The following is a 21,369-nucleotide window of genomic DNA, read 5'->3' on the forward strand; positions in this document are numbered from 1 at the left end:
TGGTGACTAAAGAATACAAAAATAGAAATGCGGACAACAGCCTATGAACGAATGAGCATGAGGTGTGCCCAGGTGATGAATGAAGATCCCATGGCACAAGAAGTCAGGGAATTAACAAGGATGAGATTCAAAGGGAAATTCTTTCCAGCCCTGTGGTCACCTGACCCATGCCACGCCATCCCTTCAGCAGGAATCAAACCTGTCTCTGGCCTAGCCCTGGCTGTTTGGCCTTGCTCATCCAACATTTACCATGTTTCCTTCCTTCAGAAGCCCCAGGTCACTCATGGGCAGTTCAGGGCAGAAGGAAGATGAGAGAGTAAAAGGGAGTAAAAGGGAGAATTAAGACGACACTTCCATGGTCTCGCCCATGGCGGGAGAAGTAAACGCCTCATTGGCTCCAGCACCCAATGCAGGTGAGCAGACAGGCTGAGTCCAGTACTTCCCCTTACCCGACACGGGAGAGCCAGGGGCCTGCACCTTATCTTTCCATGTGCTTTTGTGATGTTATAGGCACCCTGAACCATTAGAGGTGCAATGCCCCCACCCTCCCTGATAAACAGATATTCCCAGATACGGAACACTGGGCCAGGCTAAGACACTGCTCTGTGTTGGGGATGAGAGCAAGAATGGGGCCCCAGAGTCACTAAAGAACTTGCCTGGGAACAGCAATGAATTGAAGTAGTCACATAGGAAGGCTGCATATCATAAATATGATATAAAAGGGCACAGCTATTGTCCATCAAAGAAAGAGCTGTCAGAAAATTATGCCTCAAGCAAGACTGGCTGATACCATATAATAATCATGATACTCATACTCATGGCTAGCATTTATTAAGTGCCTACCTTTATGCTGTGCCCGGCATTGTTCTAAATGTGTTACATCAACTCATTGAATCTTCACAATAACCCTACTATATTGGGTATTTTATTCCCAATTTACAGATGAGGAAACTGAGGCATGAAACCAGCCCGTTATCACTCAGTAGGTAGTGCAGGTGGGTTGAACCAAGGTGTTCTGGCTCTAGCACTCATGCTATACTGTCAACTCAGAATATGTGTGCTTATCACTGACTTAACTCTTTCACTTCTTGCTTTACTCTATCATCTACACCAACTCTCATAAATGGAGCCAGTGAGCTTACTCCCACTGGAGAAAACGTCTAGCCATGGGTCTTGATACTAAGACACCTCCCAAGGGTACTGAATAGGCCAGGAAGTGCACAGAGCCTACAGAGCCCATTCTGAGGAATTGCCCCTGGAAGGGTCTTTCTGTAAGAGTTTGCTGAAGCCCCTGTCATATGTCATAAGCTAACAGAGCTCCCATGGCAGCAAAAATGAGCCTAGGAGGCCTTCCCTGACACCAACTTCCGCCCACTCACTCATATCCCACCTAATAAGTCTTAGATTTATGTATTTCCTTATCCTTTTGTGGCATTCATCACATTTAATATCTGACTGCCCCCTTTGAGAGCAGTGACTGCATCTGCCTTATTCGTGGCTATAATCCTGGAATCCAGCATAATGTCTGGCACATAAGTAGGTGCTCAGTTAGCATCTGTTATGAAATTGGATGGATGGATGGATGGATAGATGATGGATGTACAGAAGGATGGTTGAGTGTTTGGATGGATGGATGGATGAGGTAGCTTCGCATAAATTTTCCATACCAGATAGTATCAAATTAAACCAACTAGGGCCTCTCTTGGGTGGAAATGAAAAACACAAACAGATAGCTTTGGTGAGCTAGACCATACATGGATAGCCAGCCACACTCCCAGCTCTGGAAGCGGGTTGACGGGGCACCTGTCTTGGAGTAACCATGTGGCTGATGAAACCATTTCCTCTCCATCCCATTTCCCCTTACACACCTGCAGTTAACCCTCACTCCATCTAAGTTATTGTGGACAAGTCTTTCCTTTGCAACCTGAAGAATTCAGCTAGCATTCAGGGATGTTTCACTGCATTCTACCTTCGTACCAAGCTTCAGGCCAAAGGAATAACTCTCAGAAGAATTTAAAGCAAAGGGGAGCCACGAAGGGAAGTCTTTCTAGAAGTCCTTAAATCACACCAGGAGAGACGTGACCCTACCAAGAGAGCTGGTCTTGCCTGTGAAAGGATCTCTATGGCCCCTTAATGCTGTCCCCAGATTCAGTTCTACCGTGCCCTGTGGCGCTGCCCCCCACCAACCTGACAGCTCTGGGCCCGGCAGAACTTGGTTTGGCAGATAGGAGCGATGGTGTGATTTTACTTATAGACTGATTCAGTTCCCACTAACTAACCTCTCCAGCCCCAAGTCCTGCAGTAACACCCCCCCACCCCGACACACACACACACACACACACACGCTGCTCCAGCCATACTGAACTCTCAGGCATTCCCCACGTGCATCACGCTCTCCCCTCCCAGCCTTTGTACATGCGATTTCCTCAGCCTGAAATGTTCCTCCTCCAATTATTCTTTGCCTGGCTAACTGTTTCCAGCCATCGCTGAGTCTCAGCAGATAGTACCCCTTGTCGGAAGGCCTCCCTGATCTAGTCCCACGATTTGAACAGATGTCCTCTATATACTCTCAGAATTGCCTGGGCATGCTCCACTCATGGCCTCCTGACATTGTTTTGTAATGCCTATGTACATCTCTGTCTCCCAGTTAGAGCCTGAGCTCCTTGAAGGAAAGACTAAATATCATTCATTGTTGTAACTCCAGCACCTAACGCTCAATGAATATGTTGAATGAATGAACGAACGAACAAATGAATGACTGCTCTAACACAGTACATCTCCTGCTGCAGCCTTCCTTTCCTGCCATGAAGATCCTCACCCAACCACCCACAAATTCTCGAGACTACAGGAAGAAAATCCAATAATCTCAAAAGCTCTAATCAGCAAATGACAACAACAGCTAAAATTAAACCTAATTTCTAACAGAATGAGGAGCTGTCAGCAGACAATTCTCAATTAATTCCAACAGCCCCTGAGTGTGGTGCCCGGGGCTTTCTCCCAGCTGCATCATGGGGTGCCCAGTGCTGGCTGGAGAGCTGATGCCCCAGGTAAACTGTGCAGCCTCAGAGAAGCAGCTGCTGGAGGGAAGGGCTGCCCCTAGTCAGTGGCCAGATCACCCACATTTTCAAAAGGAGCTAGAAATTGTCTCCAGTTTGTAAATGTCGGCCACAAATTCCATTTTGAAAATTAAAACCCCTGTGGATGGCTAGTCAGCTTTCTCCGGGGTAAATCACTGTGAGGAAAGGGGCTGAGTAGTGAAGACTCAAGCTCTGGAGAGGCACAGTGGCTGAGGACCTTTGAGCAAGCTGTTCCAACTCTGTGCCCCAGTAAATCAGGAAGATAACGGCATCTCAGAGGGCCGGCGTGGGGAGGAAATGCAATAACGCACACAGAATGCTCAGCACAGTGCTCTGCACATGGCAAGCAATAAACATCAAGAAACACGCCCTCTCGGTACAGGCTGACTGGGGACCCAGGTCTGCAGCCTCAACCAACTGCACTGCGATTCTAAACCCACAGCGCCCATTCTTAAACCCGCCGATTCAGGCAGCACCGCATCCTGGCTCACCCATAGCTCCTGAGCCGGCTTCCCTCCATTACCCGGATCCCTGTGCAGCGCATTTCCATGGCAATAACCTGCTCCACAAAAGGTACAGTAAATATTTACTATTTTTTCACACATTTCAGATTATTTGGGTCCAACAATCTAACTGGCACTCCCCCTGCTTCAGAAAATGACAATGCAAAAGCCAAGCCTCTAGAAACTAAATAGAAGCACCTTCAGCAACAGGGACATCAGCCAGCCACATAGACAAGCAAGAGCATCATGTGGCCACAGCCCAAGAGACTTCTGGAAGGAGACTCGCAAGGAGCACCCCGCCCCCCACCCCCGAGTTGCTTAACCCCATCCTCCCAGCAGCGAACGCAATACACTGCAAAGATTCTTAACACCCCCTTCCTCTCTCTCTCCCCCTCTCTCTCCCTCTCTACTCAGCCCCAACACCCACACACACACAGGTCCTCTCAGAGATTTTCAAAGGCTTGTTCACACATACACAACACATGATACCACTGAGTTTTAAATGATACACCCTCCACAAGTGCACACGAGCACACACGCGAGCGCACGCACACCCCCCCCCCAGCAGAACCCCACTGTGCCTGCTCAGGAAGAGGCGGAGGGTCCCCTGGAACGAGGGGGGCTCTCTGCTCAGGCTTTGGAAATGTCAGCGGAGGCGGGGGTGGGGGGTGTCTCTGATTCACTGCCTGACTCACTCCCATCTCCCCAGCAGACCCCGTCTCTGAAGGCAGGGCAGCGCTCGGCTTTTTCATTCACTCCCTCATTCAGGCACAAAACCTGTTTTCAGCAAAAAGGAAAAAAAAAAAGCTCATTCAGGCACAAAACTCCATGCTCAGCCTGGCACCAGTCCCTGAAGAGAGAGAGAAGAATACAACGCAGCCCCTGCCCTCGACTTTCTCGGAGTCTGACAGACTGAAACAAACGGGTCACCACAAACCAACGTGATCAGTGCCATCAGAGACGAGATGAACCCAGAACCATTGAGAGGACTGGAAAAGTATGACACGGCATGACAAAAAATTCCTCAACACAAAGGAAAGACACAGGACAGGCCAGGGGGATTTATTTTCAACATACAGCACAGATAACAGAGTGGTATCCACAGTATATAAAGATAGTTACCATCACGCCATCACAAAAAGCACACCAGAAAAATGGACAGAGAAATATGAAGAGGGAATTCCCAGACAAAGAAATACAAGTTGGCGACGAACCTATGAAGATATGCTCAGCTGCATGGATATCTGGGAAATAGAAATTAATACAGGATACTTTTTCATCCATTAGATTGGCAAAAATTGAAAAGATTGATAATTCCAGTGTTGGCAACCATGGGGGTTGAATGAACGATGAATGCGTGAATGAAATACAGTAAGGCGCCTGCCATGCGAGGGAACGGGCATTGTATTACTCGGATATTCATCTCCCTCCTCCCGTGAGCTCCGTCCGGGGTAGACACTCAGCACCTCTGCAGAATCAAGTTAAACCCGGGAAGGATTGCTACATATCTGAGCTGCAGAGGATTTTGTTATTCAAACAGCCTTCCCTGTGGCTCTTCTGGGATCCTGGGGACGATTGCAAGGAGGGTGACAGGTGTGGGAGCAGGCATGGAGACAAGGCAAGAACAGGGCTTGCTCCCCAGGCACCAAAGTGCTTCTCTGACGATGGCTACTCCTCTTGTCCTCACCAGAGGGAACCAGGGGTGCCCAGGTGTTCCTCTCCCCCACAAACAGAAATGGGGACCAGAGAAAAGGGAGGGTCGTAAGTGACCGTTCCCTGTGGAGAACAGGGAGGAAAGAGATCAAGAGACGAGCATGAGATGCCTTTGCTGAAGTGAAACAGCTGGGAGGCCCCACCCTCGAAGGCAGAGCCCCCTTAGCAGAGGGGGCCGCAGACACAGGGAGGCCCCTTCTGTTCTGCCCGTTAATGCAAACAGCCAACACGTACTGTTTCCTGGGTGCCGGCACTAAGCTAAGACCTTAGGTGCCTTATGCTACAGCCTTCTGACAGAGGTGTTCTCCTGCCTATTTTACAAAAGAACTCAGAGAGGTTAATCAGCTTGTTTGACGCAACACAGCTTGTCAGTGGCAGCACTGGGATTTGAACCTAAGTCTATCTGACTCTAGAACCCCCTATTCTTAATTGCACTGCTTGGCTCTAAGAGGCATAGTACTAGGAAGTCAGCTCTCACGGAGGAAGTCCTGCCCAACAATGGGTAGGGACCAGAAGAAGGTTTATCCACAAGAGAACAAGCAGAAGCACAATTGTGGGTGGGGCGGGGGAGGGTCCAGTGGGCCAGACGTCTCAGAAGGGAGTCACTATTATCATTCGGGGCACAAAGAATCTGGAACTTGGGTTGCTTCCGGGCTTAGGTGAATGTGGGTGTGCCCCACCAGCCTCCCCACCCACATCTGTTTCCCCTAGAGGGATCAACAGGAAAAAAAATTTCAAATCTGAAGGGCCGAGGCTGCTGCTGGCAGAAACAGCAAGGAAGTAGGCAGCTGAGAGGGGGCCACATCCGCCCCGCGGCCAGGCTCCTTGGGGCATCATGGGTAGTGGCAACAGTGGAGAGAGCGGTGGAGGCTGGTGCCTCAGCCCAGGGGAGGAAGGAAGGAGAGGTTCTGGGTCTCATCCCAGGCTGAGAAGCAGTCCAGAGTCAGGTTTAGCTGGACTCGTGTGCCTCTGATACTCCTAGATCTCACAGAGATATGAGCCTAACCGTGAGACCTCAGGCAGTTGACTCAAGGTCTCTGGCCTCAGTTTCCTCATCTGTGAAACGTGGATAAGAAAGGCATGTTCCTAGGGAGTGGGGCCAGGACTGGGGGTAAGGGTGGAGAGACCGCCACTAAATCAAATTGCACCTGCTGGCTTTGTGCCCGCTGGACCACCTGTCTCCCACTAAATTGGAAACTCGCTGATAGGTGGTCTGCCTTGTTCACTGCTGTATGTCCAGCACCTAGAACCAGCTGTGGCACAGAGGAGGCACTCAATAAATATCGGTTCAATCAGTAAATAGCAGGGGCTCCAAAATATTTGCTGAAGAAAACAAAGGAGAGACAAGAAGGAATGAAGAGAGATAGAGAGAGAGGAAGCGAGGGAGGGAGGAAGCTGGATCCCCAGGAAGGTTCTCAGCCATGAGAAGCAGCTGAGGTTGACCAGTTAGCTAGTCCACCTCCTTTACCTATGCTGCTTGGTCACCGTTGACAGGACCAAGCACTGCTGGTCTGTAGGTGGTGGCTGGGCTCACTTTCTGACCAGTCTCTGGATTTGAGCTAAGGCTTCCTTCTCCTTCCTTTTCTAAGGAGGCCCCAGATGACGGTTCTTTCTTTCTCCTCTGAGTTTCCATCTCATTCTCTTCCCCCAGTATCCACCTGTAGACTCCAACAGAGTGTCACATTCTAATGTTCATCTGTGGTCTCACATGTGCAAACTCTGAGCCAAAGCCAGGTGTTGACACCCAAATCACCGTCACTGGAGGAGCTGGCTCTATTACCACTCCTGGGGGAAAATGTGGGTGTCAGTAAAAACCCAACAGGCCCGCCCAGCCTAGGCCTGGATCTAATGAGCCCTGTACCACTGACAAGCGATCTGCAAGGACCTTGCTACACCCAGGAATCCCTTACAGCAGACACGTGGTGGTCAAGAATATCTGCTTTGGGGCCAAATGATCTGGACTCAAATCCTGGCTCTTCCATTTACCAGCCATGCATCCTTGGGCAAGTTAGTTCACCTCCTGTGCCTCCATTTCTTCAGTTGTAAGAAGAGGAGAAAAACTACTTCACTGGGTTACCGTGAGAGTTAAATGAGATGAGGCACGTAAAGTGTGGTAAGCAGTCAAGATTCTTCTGTACAAACAATGGAAACCCAGCCCAACCAGTTTAAGCAGGAACGGCAGTTAATCTCTGGGAGGTCTAGAGATTCTGGCTGGGAGGCTACACAGCCAGGAGGAGCATCTAAACCCCGCCACAGAACCCAGCCAGGAGAGGGACCGCTGCCACCACCTGAGAGTCCAGACGAGGCAGTCTACACCACAGACGCCGGGAATATTCAACCCTCACATGGGGTAAATACTTCTAGAAGCCTTGTCACAGCCGACTCTGTAGTGTGGATCTATCTACCACCTCCCTCTCCAGAATGGATCGCACAGTGTCTGCTCCTTCTCATCATTAGCCGCCAACTCAAACTCCAGCATGGATGCCTTCCATTGGCAGATCCCAGGTCACATGTCTGTGCTCCAGCTGCAAGGGAGGCTGGGAGGTGGGTTTCTGAATTCTACATTAAAGAGGCATGGGATCATAAGGTGGGGAATTCCCAAACATAAACAGTTGTTCAGCTGTGTCTGGCCAGAAAACACAACAAGGTCCCTTATGAGCTCTTGGCACAGCACCTGGCACATAGCTGCTCAATAGGTAGGAACCATTCCCTGGAGATGTGGTTTAGGCCCCAAAGCAAGGAGGTTCCTGTGCCCCCAAACGTCCCTCTTCACCTCTCTGGGCCCAGCCATTATCTTTCCAAAAAGTTTGGCTTAAAGCCTTACCTTACTCCTCCTTACTCCTAACTCTATTCCTCGAAGTGCCTTTGGAGACTCCACTGGAAACCTGGAGCCCAGAAATGAAGTCAGACACTCCTTATGACCTGGCAAAAACATGCCAACCAGCTGGAATCACAGATTCCCAGAACTTCAGAAGGCCCCTGCGGGAAGGTTATTCTGTCCTACCGCTTTATTTTGCAAATTTCGAAATTGAATCCTAAAGAGGGGAAAGGATTTGGCAAAGATTGCAAAGCTAAGTCCTGGCAGAACCAAAACTAAGATCAAGAAAAATGAAAAGGAGAGGAAACCAGTCCCAGATCCGCCCCCCCAGCAAAGTGTGTTGCACCGCAGCCAGATGCCCTCAGCAGGGCTGAGCAGGGGGCTGCTCCAAGGGAACCAGGCTAGAACAAAAAAGATCCTGTCTTGTGAAGAGCAATCTTGGAGGTCATGGGGACAGAGAGCAGAGAGTTTAGCCGCAGGAAGGTAAAATGCTCTGTCAAGGCATCCCAGCCCCTGGCTATTCAAAGGGTGACCCGTGGACCAGCAGCATCGACATCATCTGGCAGCTTGTTAAAAATGCAGGATTTCAGGCCCCTCCCCTGACCTGCTGAATCACAATCTGCAGCTTAACTAGAACCCCAGGTGATTCATATGCACATTAAAGTTTGACAAATCCCAGTATAAAGAGGAATTCAAGAAGAAAAAATTAGGCTGCTGTGAATCAGCATTTAGGTGACTCTCATGCATCAGAGAGGATGTGAGGTGTTTTACATACTTATCTCATTTAATCCTCCTAACAATCCTTTGGAGCAGACAGTCAGGGTCCCATCTAACAGATGAAGAAACTAAGGGTTAGACAGGAGATGTAACTTACCTTTCACCACTATGTCCACCTGGTAAGCCCCTCTGCTCATTCTTCAGGTGGCCTCCTAGGTCAGCTCTTCAGCAAAGCTGTCCCTGAATGAAGCCTCTCTCCAATACCGTCCTGGCAGAATTAGCCGCCCTCTTACTCTGCAGTATTCAAAAGTGCCTCATGAAACTCATCCCTTGACCTTGGACAGCCCAGTGGGTGAGTGGAGAGAGCACAGGACATTAGAATCCACTCTGCTGCGGATTACTGTAACAGACACACCATTTAACCCCTCTGAGCCTCAGCGGGCCCACCTGTAGGAGGGGGAAACAAATCCTGGATTCCGGAGTTGCCAGGAGGATAAAATGAGAGGATGTATGTCACACACACAAAGTTGTGCTGGGGACAGAGCAGACTGAGCTTTTTATTGCTGTTTGTTGTTGCCCCATTCATCTTTCCTCCTCCAGTGGCATGCATCCCTCTCAACTCTGTGTTCAGGCGTCACGTGAAATTGACCCCGGTGGGATATTTACACCAAGGAAACGGGCAATCAGCAAGCATTACCTCGTGTTTTCGCTCTTTGCCAGAGGGCCAATTATTAAACATTTGTCAGCACACCACTGCTCCCTCCATCCCTCCCTGACCCACAGATCAGTAGGATCAGCATTAAGATTCTGCTGCTTCTGGTCTTTGACTTCCAGAAAGCTGAGAAGTCACTCAGTACCTCTCCCAAAGAATGTCCACAGCAGTCTCCTCATTTACTCACTCAACCAATAATTATCGGACACCTGTTATGTGCATGCATAGTGCACCATCCCTCCACGAGGGTGGTAGGTGCCCTGCCATCTGTCATCCATCATATTAGAAGAAGGATTTTTCACAGCTATGACAAGTGGGGGAAGGAAATTAATAATAAGTCCCAAAGGTGGCGGGGGAAGGATCACATACATCATTTCCGTATCATCCCCCCATCTGTGGTAAATTACCTCCTGATAACAGGATAACCTTCCCCCTGGCTCGCCCACAATCACCAGGCACTGCAGAATTGAGTGAAATAAAGACAGACCCAGTCTTTCACGCTGTCACTGCCAGAACTGTCAGGTGCCTCTGGGGGCCTGGAAGATCAAAAAGCTTGGAGCTATGGTCACTGAGCTTTTGGCCCCATGCCCCTGAGAATTTTTCTCTCTGCCCCTCAATCCCACCATGCTCTCTGGTCTCCTGCTGTCCCCTCCTCCCCATCAATAGCCTCCTCTCTGCCCTTCAGTTCCTTCTCTTCTTGCTCATCAGCAGTCCCTCAATGCGACCTCAGTCCCCTCCTCTCTCTGTGCCTCATTCTCTCCTCTCATTGCTTCTCAGCATGCAACAACAGGGAGCAGGGATGGACACAAATCAGACATTCCTTAAAATGCTGATAGAAAACTAGTCAACTGGTATTAACTTCAGTGAATTGGCTTTTGCAAGATCGACCTAAAGCGGCACGATGAACTAGAAGCCCATGAGAGTTCATGAGCAGCTGACGGAGGAAAATTGCTCAGCTTCCAAAATCTGGCCCACCAAGACCTGTCTCTGAACCCAGAACACTGTCACTCTTTGTAGCCTGCCCTCCAGCCATCCAATGACACATGTCAGCAGGAAGGGGACCTGGCTTGAGTAAGACATGCATGCTTGAGTCCATCTGTACCCCTACACCCTGCCGAGATGAAATGCTGGCAAAACAAAGAAACATCTGAGACCATGGAGACCCTGGCTTCCCCGGAACGGCCAGAGTGCCCTAACATTTGACTTTGATGACTCAAGCATTTGTCATTCCAACTCCCCCACAGCAGGGTGAATAAAAAATCTAAAGATTTAACTTAAAAAAAGTTTAACAAGTTAATTTTCTAAATTTAAAATGTTTCAGAAAGAAACACAACCTACAGAAGGATAATTTTAAGCTATATTAAAGCTCAAAGATGACATCATGGAATTCTAATTATATAGACTTTGAGGCAATAGAGTTTAGGGAACCTTTCTAGATAGTTCGAAATTTCTCATGATACGCCAACACTATGTTGGTATCCTGTCTTCTGGATATACTAAAGGTCCTTCTCATTGATTATTTGGGAAAAGGAAAATAAAGGCACCCTTCTGAGACCTCAAGCAAAATTAGAGCTCTTCAGTTTCGCTGTTTACTCTCAATTTCTCTCCTAAGATGAGATTATTTCTAAGACTATATACGAAGATGAGAGTTGAGATCAGACTAAAACTATCGTGAGCTTATAGATCCATATGGAACCAAGCCGTTACCTTTGCAGAGAAGGGTCTTCCTCACGTGATCTCTTTCCTTTGTGTTGTGAGGGAAAAAATGAATTAATTCATCAACAAGATCCTAGCGCAGTGCCAGACATGGAGTAAACCCACAATACACGTTAGATTTGGTAATATTCGTGATGAGGAGGAAGATGCAAAAGACGATACAAATGATGGAACAACAGGAAGTACTGCATGCGGAGCTACCTGTGGTGTCCCTGCCTGTTGCTATTTCATGAAAGTGTTGTGTGTCAGGGTGGAAAACATTTAAATCACTCCATTCAATAACTTTTCCTATAAAAATGCATTCCCTATTTCTGAGATGTCTTATGCATCAGAAAGCTTCACTTTTTTTTTAAGGCATGATTTTTTTTTGGTGAGGAAGATTGGCCCTGAGCTAACATCTGTTGCCAATCTTCCTCGTTTTTTTTTTTCTCCCCAAAGCCCCAGTACATAGTTGTATATCCTAGTTGTAAGTCATTCTAGTTCTTCTATGTGGGATGCTGCCATGGTATGGCTTGATGAGTGGTGTGTAGGTCTGCACCCAGGATCCAAACTGGCGAACCCCAGGCTGCTGAAGCGGAGCATGTGAACTTAGCCACTGCACCACCAGGCTGGCCCCAGCTTTAATTTTTTTTTTTTTTTTTTTTGAGGAAGATTAACCCTGAGCTAACATCCGCTACCAATCCTCCTCTTTTTGCTGAGGAAGATTGGCCCTGAGCTAATATCCGTACCCATCTTCCTCTACTTTATATGTGGGATGCCTGCCATGGCTTGATAAGCAGTGCGTAGGTCCGCACCCAGGATCCGAATCAGTGAACCCCGGGCCACCAAAGCGGAACCTGTGAACTTAACCACTGCACCACCAGGCTGGCCCCCCAGCTTTAATTTTCAAAGACACATAGTCTGTACATTATATGAGCTATTAATATATAGGACTTATATGTGTGTCACATATTTACATAAAACACATTCACATATGTATGGTGTTTACAACAACGCCCCAAGAAAGATGACATCATTTTTCTCATTTTACAGCTAAGAACACTCTGAAGCTTCAGAGCAGTTAAGAGAGTTTCCCATGAGACAAAGCTGGTAGATGGTAGAGCAAGGACTAGAAGGGTACCACTTCTGACATCCGAGGCCATGCTCTCTCCTCCCCACCATCACCTCTCCAATTACTGCTGTCCCTCTCTGCCCGACTTTATCTCTCCATTCCTATTCCCAGAATTACCCTGAATGCTCCAGGTAAACAAGAAGGTAAAGAGACAGATTGTCCCCAAGAAAGGATGATTATGAATAATTTATTTTTCTCCTTTTCTGAAATGACAGTAAAGCTCAGAAGCAGGCAGCAGTTGAACCAGACAAGCAGCATAAGTTAAGATGCCTCAAACTCTAGGATCCATGCTTAATTTCCAAAAAGGAATTGAAGGCCAGGCTTCCTGGCATTTTTAAAAGGGCCAAAAAGGAATGAGCCATCCTAGGAAGGCTTCAAAAAGGGAATTAACTTTTACTGAGCAATTGTCGAGGTTGTTTCTTTTACCAAAAAAAAAAAAAAAACACCTGTATTTAACACTACAATACCCTAGGAGAAAGGTTTGATTATCCTTATTATGTAGGTAATGCAACGGCGGCTCAAAGAAGTTGAAGAATACAAAATTAGAAAAGAAGTCAAAAACGGAATTTGAATCTAGTTGCCGTCCATATCCTTTCCAGCGCTTCTCACTGCCGTCATCAAACCACTTCTCAACCTCAACATTGCAAGCTCCGGGGTCCTTCCATGGAAGGAAACACCATCGGTGAGAACCTAACTCTATATAAATGCCAAATATTTTCCCTGAGACACTGTGGTATGCTCTGATGGCGTTTGGGATCCAGCGTGCCAAGTGTGACATTTTTTTTAATAACCACTTTTCTGTAGACACATGGCAGAGGTGGCTTTGGCAATCCGTGGTTAATATTCAAGTTTCCCACATTCCCTTCTGTCGTAGAGGGCTACAGCACTCTTCTCTGGCTTTCTGCCAAGCATGCAGAGGAGGAAAAGGAGCTGGGAGGCAGGGAGGTGGCAGCTGGAAACCAAAAGGGATTATTTTTCCATTATGTCATCCAACTAGTTAGGGCTGCTCTCTAAGAAAGTTATTGATTTGGGTTGGTATGTTTTGTAACCAGCCCCCTTACCTAACTCTTTATTAGTATAATAGTTTTTCAGTTGATTCCTTTAGAGTCTCCAAAGTAATAATGTAACCTGTGAATAATGTTAATTTGGCATTCTTTTTTCCGATATGTAATTACTACTTACATCTGTTTCTCTTCTTATTTCATTGACTAAAACATCCAAAACAATGACAAATAACAGTGCTGATAGCAACCGTCCTTGATTTATTCTTGACTTTAGTGGGAACGCCTCAAGTATCACAAAATTAAGCATATTTTTGGCTACTGGTTGGCCATAGTCTTTATCATGCTGAGAAAGTATATTTTTATTCTTAGTTCTTTCTCTAAGAGTTTTCACCAAGAATGAATATTAAAATTTTAACAAATGCTTTTTTAGCATCTATGAAGATGATCATATTTTTTTCCTTTGACATATTGATGGGACTTATTAATAGATCTCCTAATAATAAACCATAATGTATTTCTAGAATGAAACTTCCTTGATCATGATGCATTGTTCTTTTAATATCCAAAAGATTCAATTTGCCAAGATTTTACTTAGGACTTTTTTTCTCTGCGTTTATAAGTGAGATTAGACTATGGTTTTATTTTTGGTGTTAACTTTTTCAGATATTTATGTCTGTAGAACACTAGGTCAGAGGACAGAACTGAGAAAGTTTTCTTCTTGTTATATGGTTCAGAGAAATTCTTTAAAAACCAAAAGGATCACTGGTCCTGGAGGTTTTACTGATGAGTTTGAAAACTTTCATCACTTCCTTCTTTGCTCTCGGTCTAGACCAGGGGCCAGTAAACGACAGCCTGCAGGTTCCACCTGTTTTTTTTAAATAAAGTTTTATCGGAATACAGTCATGCCCGCTTCTTTACAAATTGTCTATGGCTGCGTTCATGCTACAACGGCAGAGTTGAGTTGTTGCTACAGAACACCCCATAAACCTAAAATATTTACCACCTGGCCCTTTTGGAGAAACTTTCCCAAACCCTAATCTAGACAGGCTCTCTTTCACGTTAGACAATTTGCACATTTCTGTTTTCTTAGACTTTCAAATTTAATACCAAAAATTGATGACAGTTACCATCTGAGTTCTACAAAGCGCCCAGCAACGGGTTGACCTCTACATATATTATGTCACTGAATACACACAATCACTGCATTATTATCCCCATTTTACAGTGGAGGAGACTGAAGCTGAGAGAGAGTAAATAACTTGCCTAAGATCAGACAGGGGTAGTGGAAAAGCTATGATATAAATCCACATACACCTATGCTGAACACTATTATAGTGGTATGTCTTAACCTCATAATTTTTTCTATCTCTGTATTTATGTCCTTTCTCATTCTATTTTGCATATTATGGATATATATTCATTATATGTATTATTTATTCATTTTATATATTTTATTACATATATTCATTTTATACATATGATTAAAGTAGATCTATTTTATTGGCTTTTTGTTTGTCTTGCTTTATCCTGTTTTCTAGGACCAATTCTTAGAGTTATCAGCACAATGCTTTTTATATATTCTAATGCCACATTGCATCAGAATATAAAATGTTATATATTCTAATGCTATATTCTAATTCTACATTCTTACTCCTGCTTTCCTTAGGTTTCTCTTGTGGAGTTTTTTCCCCTACCTCTTTGAGTGGAATGCTTAGTTAATTTATAGTCTTTCTTGGTTGGTTAATATGTTTAAAAGCACCTAGGACTATGAATTGGGGATATTGATTAGACACTGTCTCATAAGTTTTGATCTATAGCTTAACATCAACTATACTAAATAGCCTAAAATGAAATTTTTTGTTTTTTCAACTAAATTTTTTATTTTCAGATAATTCTAGATCTCCATGCAGTTATAAAAAGTAATAAAGAGATCCCATATATCTGTTACTCAGTTTCTCCCAAAAGCAACATCTCTCAAAACTATAGCATGATATCACAACCAGGATATTGACATTGACATAATTAAGATACAGAACATTTCACAACGATCCTTCACGTCGCCCTCTTGTAGTCACACCCACTCCTCTCCGCCCTGCCATCTCCTCACTCCTGGCAATCACTAATCTGTTCTCCATTTCTATAATTTTGACATTTCAAGGGTGTTATGTAATTGTAATCATACAGTAAATAACCTTTGTGGATTGGCTTTTTTCACTTGACATAATTCTCTGGTGATTCATCCAGGTTGTTGAGAATATCAACAGTTTGTTCCTTTTTGCTGCTGACTAGTATTACATAGTGTAAACATACCACAGTTTGTTTAGCCATCCACCTATTGAAGGACATTTGGGTTGTTTCCAGCTTTTGCCTATTATGAATAAAGCTGCTATAAACATTTGCACAGAGGTTTTTGTATGAGGGTAAGTTTTCATTTCTCGGAATAAATACCCAACAGTAAAATTCATGGGGCATATCACAGTTGCATGTTTAGTTTTTTAAGAAACTGCCAAACTATTTTCCAGAATAGCTGTCCCATTTTACACTTCCACCAAAAATATACAAGAGTGATCCGGTTGCTCTGCATCCTCACTAGCATTTGGTGTTGTCGTTAGTTTTCATTTTAGCCATTCTGATAAGTGCGCAGTGGTACCTCATTTTGGGTTTTGTGTGTGTGTGTGTGAGACACTGAGTACCATTTCATGCGCTTATTTGCCATCTGTATCTCCCCTTCAGTGAAACGTCTGTTCATCTCTTTTGCCCATTTAATTGGATTGTCTGTTTAGTTGAGTTTTGAGCGTTCTTTATATATTCTAGGTAATAGTCCTTTGCAGATATGTGGTTTGCAAATATTTAGTCCCAGTCTGTAGTTTTCTTTTTATTTTCTTAACAGGGTCTTTCACAGAGAAATAGTTTTAAATTTTGATGAGGTCCAATGTATCAATCTTTTCTTCTGTAGTTCCTGCTTTTGGTGTCAAAGTCTAACAACAGGCAAAGGCCTGGCCCTAGATTCTAAAGATTTTCTCCTAAGTTTTGTTCTAAAAGTTTTATGTTCTAAATTTAAGTTCACGATCTATTTTGAGTTAATTTTCATATAAGGTGTGAGACTTAGGCCAAGGTTAATTTTTTCACCCCTAGGTGGACAATTGCCCCAGCACTACTTGCTGAAAATTCATTTCCTCCATTAAACTGCTTTTGTGCCTGCGTCAAAAATCAATGGGACATAGTCCTGTGGGTCTGTTTCTCAGCTCCCTGTCCTGTTCCATTGATCTATGTGTCTACCCCTCCACCAACATCACAGTCTTAATTACTGTAGCTGTGTACTAAGACTGATTCCTCCCACTTTATTCTGCTTTTTCAAAACTGTTTTAGCTATTCTAGCTCCTTTGCATTTTCATATAAATTATAGAATAATCTTGTTTATAGTCACAAAGTAATTTTGTTCGGATTTGGAAAGGAACTGCATCAAACCTGTATATCAGTTTGGGGAGAACTGACATCTTTCCTACGTGGAGTCTTCCATGTTCATTGCTAGTATATAGAAATACAATTGATTTTTGTATGTTTATCTTGTATCCTGCAACCTTACCAAACTCACTTATCAGTTGTAGTAGAGTTTTTTGGTAGATTCCTTGAGATATTCTGCATGAACAATCATGTCATCTGCAAATAAGGGCAGTTTTATTTCTTCCTTTCTTATCTGTTTGCCTTTTATTTCCTTTTTTTTTTCTTTATTACAATACTTAGAACTGGCTAGAACATCCAGCACGATGTGGAATACATCCCAGGGTTATTAAGGAAAGCGTTTCATTTTCAAGTCCTTGAGTTTTATAACCTTTGTTATTAACTTCTAGTTTTATCTCATTTTGACAAGAGAAAGTTGATGGTATATTTTCTGATTAAGTCTTCCATATAAAAGACAGTAAATTAAGTAAATTTTCCTTACCCTCACTCCCCTACTACCTACTTTGCAGTCTTTATTAACATAAGCTGGCATTTTAGATTCAAATAGATTATGAAGGTATTTTTATGCCATATTGCCTTTCATTCACAAATATCTTTGACATCTATCTATCTTATCTTATTACTAAGACTTTATTTTTTAGAACAGTTTAAGGTTCACAACAAAATTGAGGGGAAGGTACAGAGATTTCCCATATATCTCTGCCCCTATACATGCATAGCCTCCCTTATTATCAACATCCCCCACCAGAGTGGTACATTTGTTACAACTGATGAACCTTCCGCCATCTATTTTAACATGAGACTTAAAGTGATGATTTGGACTCAACATTATGTTTAATCACTGGAAGTGTTCCTCCTGGTTCCTCCAAACTATAACTTCTTCTTCCATTCTTAAGTTCCTAATATTGGATCTTCTCTCAATCAGATAGAGGATATCTTCAAATAACTCTTTCATTGGTGGTAGATTTCCAGAGCTTTTTTATATCTGAAAACTGTCTTTGTGTTGCCTTCACACATTAATGACAGCTTGACTAAGAATCAAATACGTAGATTATAAAATTTCCCCTCATAACTCTGTAGACACAGCTGCATTGTCTTAAATACTCTATTACTCATTGCAAGTACATATCCAGGCCCTGTATTTGCCAAAAGATAGGTTGAATAGGTTATCCTTGGTCCTGCCTTCTGTCTATTTTGGTGATGGTCAAATCCCCTTCTCAAGCCAAGGCTAGAGAGCAGGATAATGTGCCCAGCACCTGGTGTCTGGCAAGCACTCATCCACTGCAGCTCTGTTGTCCTGAATCAGACTCTCCTCCTTCCTCCACTACCTAGTTCTCTGATCCCAGGATGCACCTAGTTCCTTTGGTCTCTCCTATGCACCTTCCCTATGCAAGCCACACCACTCAAGGTTGGGTTCACCACCAACAGTTAGTTCCCTACACAAACAGTGCACGGGTAAACTGCCTCCCTCCCCTTCCTGACTTCTCTGCATGAATCTAGGAAGATTAGGGGTTGTAAGAAGCCTCTAGTCATTTCAAAAAGTGATTCTTGAGCAGAAGAAGGCTCACTTCTCAGTTGGTACAAACTTGGGTCTCTTAGTCTAGGAACAGGACAGTGGAAGAGAGAGAAATGTCTTCTTACTGTTTCCAATTGGTCTTCATTTCCGGAAGTTATGACTGGAGTGAATGGACCCAATCCAGCCCCATCTGCCATACAGTTCATGGAGATTTCACTGAGATGCCAACAACTGGCTATCTATTTTCAGTGCTGTCGACAGCATTCCTCCTATTCTATGTTATCTTAGGCATATGAGGGCAAAGTTGGAAACGCTGCATTAGGCACTGACAACCAAATGTTATTTTCAACCTATGCCAAGCCTAAGTCTTTACTTGGAATTATAGAGCTCTCGATGGCGGTTGCAGATCCTGTCCTGGATGAACCAGTGTGGTCCTATGTGCTAACCATATGGAAGAGTTTCCACCCAGGGCGTTGCTCTACAGCAAACCCCCTAGAACAATGGTTCTCAAAGTCCAGTGGGCAGAAGCATCACCTGGGGAGCTTACTAAAAATTGATCAGGGTCCACCCCAAAGACTCTGATGGAGTCCAGGGACTGCATTTTTAACAAACACCAGAGGATGCATGTAGGTGGTCCAGGAACAGCCCTGGGAGAACTGCAGCACCAGAAGCATCTCTTCTAAAACCGTCAGGTGTGAACTTTTCAGCTGCCCCATCTGATAGCTCCTCAAAGCCACAAAGGGAAAGAAGCAAATATAATTCTGCACCTACAACAGCTGCTGAAGCAGAACTGCCTGGTGCAGAGCACTGGATAACGTGATACCCTCTCAAAATTTCTCATTGCTAGTTAGACTCCGGAAAATGCCCTTTCACCAAGAAACAGCACTTGTGGGAATTCTACAGATGGATTTCTACATATCTGAAGTGATACATTCACCACATTATTCTTTCTTTTTTTTTTTTTAAGATTGGCACCTGAGCTAACAACTGTTGCCAATTTTCTATTTTTTTTTTCCTCCCCAAATTCCTCCAGTAAATAGCTGTATATTTTAGTTGTGGGTCCTTCTAGTTGTGGCATGTGGGATGCCACCTCAGCATGGCCTGATGAGCGGTGCCATCTCCACGCCCAGGATCCGAACCGGTGAAACCCTGGACCGCTGAAGTGGAGCACATGAATTTAACCACTTGGCCCCAGGGCCGGCCCCATACCACATTATTCTTAATGGCATTGTTTGTAATGGCCCCAAATCGGAAATGATCTAAAGTCCACCACTGGAGGATGGCTTACAAAACTAAGAATCATCCATACAATGGATTTTTAAGTATAAGGAAGCTCTCTTTGTACTGATATAGAAAGATCTTCAAGATGTGGCGTCAGGGGGTGGGTAGAGGGGAACAATTCAAATATGTAAAGATTATCACAGCATAAACCCCTGCCAATCAGCGAGGATACCCAACAAATCAGAACAAATGGTGCCATTACACCACACTGGAGCCTATTAACCAGATATTAGGAGAAAAAACCCCAGATATTAGCAGAAAAAACAAAGTGGAGAATACGGGTTGTAGTGTCCCATCTTTTCCCATGAAAACAACAGGAGTAGAAGAAAAAGCTTCTGGAAGGATACCCAAAGAAAGGGTAGAAAGTGGGTGGATGGAGGACAGAAGTGAATGAGAGACTTTAAAACTTATATTTTCTTGTATTTTCTGAACCATGTGAATATATCACCAAAATATTACATTTTAAAGCATTCTAAACTTTTTTTTAATTTAAGAGACTTTGATAAGGAGGAGGGATTTGTATGCCCAAGGCTGGTGTGATTTAATTTTAATTTTATATTCCTTTTGGGTCCCTGTGGTTTGGTATTCTCCAATGTGCCCCTCAGGAAGCAGTTTGCTGCAGTAACGAAGGCGGGGAGAGCCTGCCCTGCCTGTGCTGATAAGCAGCTACAGTCCAATCCTGATGTTCAGAGGACTGACTGCACCGGGCTTTACAGAGAGTACAGATTTCTCCCCAGTGGCTCTCAGACCTGGCTGCCAAATATAATCATCTGGGGAGCCTTTAATGAATGCTGCTGCTCTGGCCCCACCCCCAGAAATTCTGATTTAATTGATTTGAGTCAGGGCCGGGGCACTGGGACTTTTAAAAGCTCCCCAGGTCAATCTAACACGCAGCTACTAGTGACAACCTCCTGATTTGGCAGATCTGAGGTGAGGTTCTGAATCCGTACATATAAACATGCCCCCCAAGAGATTCTGTGTTCAGCCAGGTTTGTGACCAGTGGCTCCAGATGTACCAGCCACCCAAAACAAACCCCTCCTCTTCCCCATCTATCACCACCTCAAGCAAGCACTCAAGCATTTGCAAAGGCCGGCTCAGAAAAGAAAAACAACTTTGTTCAAGAAGTCAGAACTCCAGGCGTCGGCAAGGCACAGGCTGGCAGGATTTCCACATCAATTAGTCAAGAGTGGACAATCTGAAGGGACATGAGCAGGAAAAAGAAAAGAGACCGGGCCTGAAGAGTGAGGCAACAGCATGATGGAGATCAAGCCCTCCTACTCGGACTCCATCTCCTGTGACCCGACGGACCAGGGGAACATAGCCCCCGACATCCAGGGAGCCTCCGAGGCTGGGAGTGTGAGGAAGCTGGCTGGAGACCTGGGCGAGCTAGCACTTAGAGGATGGAAGGGCAGGTGCAGGTGGGCACCTCAGACAAGGAGGCAATCAGCCTGAGAACAGCGATGGGACCACCTTGTCTTGAGTTTGACCTTGCCCAAGGAGGCTGGAAGAGAGACCTGCTGTCCCCCCCTGGACAGGGAGCCCTAGGACTGGCCCAGCTGCTTCTTGTCTGAGCCCCGTGTCCCAAGCCAGAGTGAAGGGCACCCCCAGAGGCCACTGTGGCCCCAACCCTGGGAAGGCCGCCCCCCGGCGGCACCCACAGGCTGCATGCTCCCACCACCTCCTCCCCATGCCGGGTACACTTTTCAGACACCGTAACCACAGGATGTTATTGATTCGG

At 45.1% G+C, this 21,369-nt stretch overlaps 1 protein-coding gene and 1 pseudogene across 2 annotated transcripts in view; one reads left to right on the forward strand and one right to left on the reverse strand.

The window, feature by feature from the left end:
- Window positions 1–21,369, reverse strand: part of PRKCB (protein kinase C beta) — a 304,436-nt gene that overhangs the window by 201,082 nt on the left and 81,985 nt on the right. The window lies entirely within an intron of this gene.
- LOC138917154 (cAMP-dependent protein kinase inhibitor gamma pseudogene) lies at window positions 20,886–21,111 on the forward strand (annotated as a pseudogene).

This window comes from Equus caballus, chromosome 13, assembly GCF_041296265.1.
Source record: "Equus caballus isolate H_3958 breed thoroughbred chromosome 13, TB-T2T, whole genome shotgun sequence".
NCBI classification, from domain to species: domain Eukaryota; kingdom Metazoa; phylum Chordata; class Mammalia; order Perissodactyla; family Equidae; genus Equus; species Equus caballus.